The sequence below is a fragment of the Podarcis melisellensis genome (assembly GCF_964234715.1).
Source record: "Podarcis melisellensis genome assembly, chromosome: 4".
Lineage (NCBI taxonomy): Eukaryota > Metazoa > Chordata > Lepidosauria > Squamata > Lacertidae > Podarcis > Podarcis melisellensis.
This window is the reverse complement of record NC_138531.1, coordinates 82,160,549-82,168,589: the sequence shown is the minus strand read 5'-3', so window position 1 is coordinate 82,168,589 and position 8,041 is coordinate 82,160,549. Positions and strand designations below refer to the sequence as shown.

The 8,041-nt window shown below is 40.9% G+C and overlaps 1 long non-coding RNA gene across 1 annotated transcript; it reads right to left on the bottom strand.

Moving 5' to 3' along the window:
- Positions 1-3,509: 3,509 nt before the first annotated feature.
- Positions 3,510-7,698, bottom strand: LOC309368061. The gene is made up of 3 exons (XR_014167521.1): positions 7,678-7,698; positions 5,416-5,724; positions 3,510-5,380 (listed from the first exon to the last, which is right to left on the bottom strand). It is a non-coding gene; the product is annotated as an uncharacterized lncRNA (long non-coding RNA).
- Between the last annotated feature and the right edge of the window lie 343 nt (positions 7,699-8,041).

The window sequence follows — 8,041 nt, the reverse complement described above, 5'->3', positions numbered from 1 at the left end:
CATGGTTAAATGGGAATTGCTTCCAAGTAACCCTGTGGATAAGTTGGAGCCCTAGTTGGGAAGAACTCGGTGCTTGAATTGCTGGAGCCGAGGAGGGGGGCCTGGCCTTCCTTAACCTGCTGGTCCAGGAAGCCACAGGGTGCTAAGATTTGGCTAACTTTGTGGAGAGTCAAGAAACAAAGTTTGTATGTTTCGTTAAGGGTCACACGCATAAAAGTAAAGGGACACCTGACCATTAGGTCCAGTTGTGGCAGACTCTGGGGTTGCGGCGCTCATCTCGCTTTATTGGCCGAGGGAGCCAGAGTACAGCTTCCGGGTCATGTGGGCAGCATGACTAAGCCGCTTCTGGCAAACCAGAGCAGCGCATGGAAACACCGTTTACCTTCTTGCTGGAGCGGTACCTATTTATCTACTTGCACTTTGACGTGCTTTTGAACTGCTAGGTTGGCAGGAGCAAGGACTGAACAACAGGAGCTCACCCCGTTGCGAGGATTCGAACTGCCGACCTTCTGATCAGCAAGCCCTAGGCTCTGTGGTTTAACCCACAGCATCACCCGCGTCCCTCTGTGGACACACACATACCCCTTTCCTTCTAGGAGTGTAGCACCGTCAAATCTTAATAAGAAATATTTAAAGCACATCTGACATGGTTTGAAAGCCCATTACTTTCCATCAAAAAATTATGGGGGGTGTAGCTTCCTCGCAAGGCAACAATTCCCATGCTCCATAACTACAGTTCCCAGCATTCCTTTGCACACAAATTTCATTTGTTTTTGATTAATCATGGTTACCTGGTTAATCATGGGTTACCATGGGTTAATCATGTCTGAACTCTGCTGTCCATTGGACACAATGGATTTTCCCCATTTTTTATTGTCATCTTAGTTGTTTTATTATTTCTATTCCTGTTAAGTATGTTTATTTGTATGTTACCACAAATATGCTGTAGAAAGGGGCCTTTTAATTTTATACACAAAAACAGAAGGGTAGAAATCCTGTAGCCATTTCCACATGATGAACGTTACTGCCTTTGTGAGCAGTCTTACAGCTGTGTGATTAAAGATGCCCAAGTATGTAAATATTTGTTTGGTTTACAAATCATTTGATCCCCAACTGTCAGGAAAAAACCTGCTAGATGCACATAATTTTGTCCTAGCAATTCAGGTGAAACACTGGCAAGTAACCATTATCAAAACAATCACTCTCTACAAGGCAAGGTTATCTTAGGTAAAGCCACTAATAAATACAGCTCTACATACAATAACAAAGGATTGAAAGTATGGGATTGTGTTGACTAGCAGAGCTTTAACATGTGGAGCTAACAGAACTGGATCAGAAAAAAGCTATTAGCCCAGACACATTAAGGAAAGTGCCAACATTGGCACATAAACAGCCAGAACAGCATTTTTATAATTGAAAGTGCTTCAATAGGGACAAATGTAAGGTTCTGCACTTAGGCAGGAAGAACCAGATGCACAAATATAAGATGGGGGACACCTGGATTATTAGCAGTACATGTAAAAAAGATCTAGGGATCTTGATGGACCCCAAGCTTAACATGAGTCAACAGTGATGCAGCAGCAAAAAAAAAAAAAGCTAATGTTTTTCTAGGCTACATCAACAGAAGTATAGTGTTCAGTTCAAGGAAACAATAGTCCTGCTTTATTTTGTCTTGGTCAGATCACACCTGGAATACTGTGTCCAATTCTGGGCGCCACAGTTTAAGAAGGATGTTGACAAACTGGAATGTGTGCAGAGGAGGGCAACCAAGGTGATCAAGGGTCTGGAAACCAAGCCTTATGAGGAACAGTTGAAGGAGCTGGATATGTTTGGCTTGGAAAAGTGGAGACTGAGAGGAGATATGATATGAATATCTCAAGGCTTGTCACATGGAAGAGGGAACAAGCTTGTTGTAACCTGGCCTGGGACATTAGGGTGAAGAAATGGGATATATGGTAAGAAATCCAATACATAATAATCAAAATAAATTGTAGATTTAATAGAAACTTTAAAGCTCATGTAGTACAACCCCCGTGTGAGTGCAAGAACTGAAGATAGTGTTTGTAGCCACCACTTATTGCGGTACGGCTAGGCATGCTGTACAGGCCATGCAACATAGCTACTGAAATTTTCTTACTCCCCTCCTTTCCTTGTTGCTCAGGACAGAGATAAAACAAGAGTTGTTGGAGGCTTCACCCTTCATTTCCCCTGTCACCTAAACTTCCCGTGAACCAGAAAAATTAAAACTCTGTACACAACCAGTGTTGAATGTTGTCCTTTGTGTATTGTTTTTTTTCTTCCCAGGGGTAGCAACCACACAGATGCAGTGTACTACAGGGGGAAGCCAAGTTTTTCCTTTTGTTTTCTTTTGGTTTGGGATGAAAGTACAGTTCAAGTCACAGTCAAGCAGGAGAGAGACAGTTCAGTACGAAGGGAGGAGTGAGCCAATTGAGTTACCCATTCTGAAACACGCAGGAGCTATTAATATAACTTGCCCCTGGCAGTCTTCTAAAGGCTGAGGGAAGAACAGAGAAGAATTTCCAATTAAAAGAAGCAGCAAGAAGAAAAAGATCTGTGATTGGGGCAGGGGGGATAAAATCTAATTGTGAGGAAGCATACGGTTATGGAAATAATGTCCCTAGGGAAATTGCACAGTCTCCATAATTAAAGTCATTTAAAATTAGTCAGGGCAAATCACTGACAGATATGTGGCTATGAAGATGCTTGCATGCTGAAAAGGGGTGGAGAGAGCAAGTATATATTAGACATTTTAATGAGTCTTTTTCATTTCTCTAATAAAAGGGAACTAAACTCCCGTGGTAAAGGACTTTAAACCATATATTTAGGGCTTCCTTATTCATGAAATTGAGAGGACCTTTTCAAAATAAATAAACTGATGCAGAAATGTGGAGAATAAGAGATCGGAAAAACAAGGAAATCAAACTGGAGACATCCGTCCAACCCTAATTGGCACAATTCACAAATCACCTACAGTGTTACCTTATGCAGAAAATGAAAAGTTGGGGTGAAGAATGTGGATATATGGACAGGGAGGTAGGGTCACTGAAGCAAGACTGCAATAGCAAGGACAACGCAGGAAACCACTTACCAAATCTAACTTGGAGGTTGCATGGCTTTGTATAGATTAATATTTAATATTTAAATTGTTGGATATTATTAGATAGGCTTTTTCCTGGGGGTGGTGCAAGTTCCAAAACCAAATTAACTGGGCTGTAAATGCAGCAAGTACAGGAATGATCCTTCTGGGAACTCAACCCCCTCACACCATACATTTTAAACACTATGATACCCCTTTAAACGCTTATGGCTTATGCCAAATAATTCTGGGGACTGCAGTTTGTTAAAGGTGCTGGGAGTTCTTAGGAGACTACCTTCCCCACACAGGGCTACAATTCCCAGAGTCCACTGGAAAAAGAGATGGGTTGTTAAATCACACTCGGAACTGTAGCGACTTGATATGCAAGCCTGGTCGAAAAGTCATGGTATGTGAATTACTTACAAATGTACCTTAAAACACATACAATCCAGCTGGGAACTACATGCAGAAATGGGTCCTGTACGCACATATCTCTCTGATCAACCAGGCAGGGTTATGTATTGCAGAGCCCTTTCAGAAAGGTTAATCCACCCATCAGCAGCTAAAAGAAGGGAGCAGAATTCACCTTATCTCTACTGAACCAAATACTTAGGATTTATTATGCTCTTTTAATAAAGACTCCATGCACACATAATTGGATCAGAATTATACTGTTAGAAAGGCACTGGAGTATTAAAATACTCCCATATTTCCACGTATCAAGTAGCTTCCTCATTAGTAGACATTTGACTTTTCATTTAAATGTTTAGAAGCAACAGTTCTGGACCAAGTCCAAAAATAAAATAAATTCCAAGTTTGAAATGCAGGTATGACTTTTAAAAGCCTTCCTTTGATCTGAAATTTTAATGTGAATGGAAAGTAAGCCTTCTGTTTGTAATAGGTCAGCATTTTTCGACTGGTTTTAAGAAGCAGCAGAAGATACCAAACACTGTCAATCATTTTTAATACTGTTTTAGACTGGGCTGCCTTTTTTTAATGTTTGCAATCTCAGGCTGATCTAATCTCCTGAGTCAATAAAACATGTTTAGAGTTGTGTTAAAAGTAGATAATGTAAATAAAGAATGAGTTGCTTTATCTGCCTTGAATTCCCCCCTCCTTCCCTTTCACAAGGCTGTGAAACATAATAAACATAATAAAACGATCTAGAGTCAATAAATGTTCTGGAATCGTGCCAGGTAAGAAAGTTAATGACACAAACGTAGCTGCTTGCTGTGGGCATGTCATATTATTCTCTTTGTGAACTGCCTTTGACTATGTACTACAGGTTTTGATGCTCAGTGCTGAAAAGGTACATTTTAAAAAAGGGTAGGGGAAGACAATGCCATAGAATCTGTTCTAACAAGGCACAGATAAACTTTGTTCTCTGCAGTCTACTTTCTCAAACTGTGGATCTGAACACTTTTGATAATAATAAATCTGAAATAAAGGGTATTTTGAAGCACACTGACATAGCATTTTTAAGCGTTTATGCTCCTGGGAACTGCAGTTTACCCCTCACAAGAGCTACAATTCCCATCACCCTTAACAAACTACAGTTCTTGGGATTCTTTTCTCAAAGGGTGAGAATGTGTTTTAAATATATGGTGTGTACACAGACTATACTGCCTACATGCCCCAGTGTGAGAACATTCCTAGACTCAAGTCAGAAATCCTGAGAACAAAACATTTTGGCTTACATAGGAGCAATCCTGTTCAGGCCAATGAGAAGACACGGAAATAAGTTGTTCGACCCAAGGTCTTTGGGCCTTTGGCTTTGTTGCCTAGGAAAGCTATGCTATGCCGGGCAGGAGCCCAAGTTTTAAAGCCCATTCTGTCTTATGTTGCAGAGCTAGCTGGAGAATCTGTCTTGAAGACCTTGGAAATATGACTCACCCCATCTCTGTACTTAAGATTCATATGGAACTACCAAGGCAGTTTAACAGAGCTTTGAACTAGAGCCATCTGAAGATCTGTTATAACTCAGATAAAAGGAAGGGAAAGTTGTGTACAAAACTATATTCTGTGTCATATGTACTTATAAACTCATTCGCCAAATGCCAATACTTACATAGCCAAACCAGTACCACCCATCAAAAGAGGAAGATATCAACAGATTTGAGAGAATCCCAAGGTTTTCAGAAAAAAACTTGGGGGTGAGAAGGAAGGAAGATTCTTCCCGATAAGGATCGGGCATTATTTATTTGCATTTATGAGTCACTTCCCATAAAATTCTTTGAAGCAATCTCACATCAGAAACATCAGTGTGAGGTGGTAGCTGTGATGCTGTTCTGTCTGTGCAAGTCTGCAGGAGGCCTTACCAGCAATAAATCAGGCTAGAGGTAGGCCCCTTTTCTCAGCATGCAGATACAACAAATGGTTAGAGGGAGGCGTGGGTTTGATAAGGAATTGGGGGGGAGGTAGGAGGGAAACTTATTATGTACTGCAGTTCTCACCCTAGGCCAGCAGGGGGATACTGTAGATAGTTTTCACTCAGGTCCACATTTGCAAATAAGGGATTGAAAGTGACGTTCAGTGATTGGATAGTTACAGAAAGTTGTTACTGTTGCTTGTAGCTGAGCTCTATATAAGCAGGTTGGCTGAGCCCTTCAGTTCAGTTTTGTTCTGGCCTGTGAATAAACAAGGACTGTCTGAAGAATCAGTTGTCTGATATGCTCACCCACAACTTAACAAAACTGGGAACATCAGGAGGCTGGAGAGAAGCAGAAGTATTGTCAGGACCCATTCCACCCTGTGTGCAGAGGGAGCAATTTAGAGGAACAGAGATAAAAGGGCAGAGCCCTCTAAAGCAGCATCGAAATAAAGGCGAGAAGAGAAAGGGGGAAATTCACAGAGCGAATAATAAGGAAATGAGGAACAGAGATACTAGAGTCAGAGGCTGGGACAAAAAGGTCCCAGTGGCAAGCTTATAACAGGACATTGGTAGACTATAGGAAAAGTAGGATAAAAGACAAGTCCAGTGATGAAAAGAGTGTCTGAGCTCCTGTAGCAACTGCCCGCCCCCCAAATATGCTATGGAGTAAGAATATATTGGCACTCTGAGATCCTCAGAGCCAGAGGAAGAAGTGGATAAACATATATTGGATATAACAATTATCAATAGAAACAATTACACAATTAAGAATAGTAATGGAACAGTAATGGAATAGAGTATCTTGAAAAAAGGCATGGCTGGCTGGAGCCCTGAACAGGGGAAGTGTGCACTAAAACTGGGCACTCTGCTGTAAAGCCTCTTTTTGCTGGTTACACATATATTTGATAAACATTCAAAACACCATACTTGCTGAAAGTGTAAAGTAATGATATGCTATTCCTGAGTTATTTATAACCATTCCTAAATGATGCTTCCCCCATCCTTGCTAGATTATTTACCCATTTTAATTTGACAGCTATTTTAACCCTAGGCAGGTTGTGTAGTGTGGTTTTTTTTTAAAAAAAAGAAATCCAAAAAAATTACAAGCCAATAAGCCTGTTAAATATAGCTTCTCAGCTCTGTTCCTGTTATCTACTGCATAATTAGAAACTTGGTTGGAAACCAATTAATATTGGTTAGAAACAGGTGGGTTTTAAAAAAGTTTTAAGCACCCTCTAAATCAATGTTTCACCTTTAAATGCAACTAAGCCTTCCATTGGCCATCTGAGAATTTGTCTGCAGAGCTGATGTTAGCTTTTAATTCCATAATTAAGTTCTGTTTTATGGATTTGCTTCACAACACAAACAATGATTAAAAAAATGTATCGTGGCTACTTCAAGAGCCCTACCAAAATAATGTCACCCTGTTGAGGATGGGTCTAAATGCACATTTGGCAGAAGGTGTTAGCATTTATTTATTTCATACAATTCATATAACCTCTTGATTGGTGGGGAGGGGGGGGTGGAGAACAAAGCTCCTCAAAGCAGTTTTGCCCAGGGGTCAGACAGAAAAGTATTTTGGAGCATGCTGAGTCAGCTATCAGTCACCTGAATTAAGCTTGTGGACCACTGGTGATCTGCAGACCACAGTTTGGGAACTCTTGATCTATACCAGTATCCTTCAAGCTTTGGTCCCTGGATGTTGCTGGACTTCAAAACCCATCAACTCTGACCGCTGTCGAAGCTGGCTGGAGATGATGGGAATTGTAGTCCAACTACATTATAGGGACCCAAGGTCTTATCCTCCCTTTAGTATGTATAATTCCCTTTTAAAGCGGTCAAGGCTAGTGATGATCACAACTTGTTCGATGCAACATGTTCCATGAATTACATTATGTACTTCCTTTTGTGTGCCCTGTTTTTTTCACCATTCAACTTCACTGGATGACCCTGGCTTCTAGTATTATGAGAGTGTGGAAATGGTTTAGATAATGAGCAAGGGCAAGCCTTGGGCTTTGTGCTTCCTCCTATCTGCCCTCTCCCCCTTATGTGCAAAGAACATCCTGTCTATATTTGCTGCAAACCACAGTTTGCAATTTTGTCTGAACCCTGGAAACTATTATTTGCCCACAAACCAGGGTCACAGACCATATCGTACCTCTTGTTTTTCATTCTCTGTAACAATTGTTGCCCCAACAGGGCTGCTTACCCAGTTCCAGATGTTGTTGTTGTTGTTTAATTATTAAAACATTAAAGCAATTTCATCTGAAATATAATTGTTCCATAAGTGACTGGACCACACCTCTAGAGAGCCCTCTTAAACAAACAAAAATCTTCAGCAGGCATCTCAATATCATTATATGAGGTGCCTGTTTAATTTTGACTGGTGACTGATTCGAAAAAGCTGAAGCTGAAGCAACACCTAAACACTGTTTCTGTACTGGGCAGGGCAGGGACACAGGTGAGGCAGTCCAGTTCCTTATATATCCTGGCCCCAAGTGTTTGGCTTGCAAAAGGTGCTGCTTTAAATATCTGCCCCTGATGCTTCAACCAACTCAGGTCCTTAGCTTGCT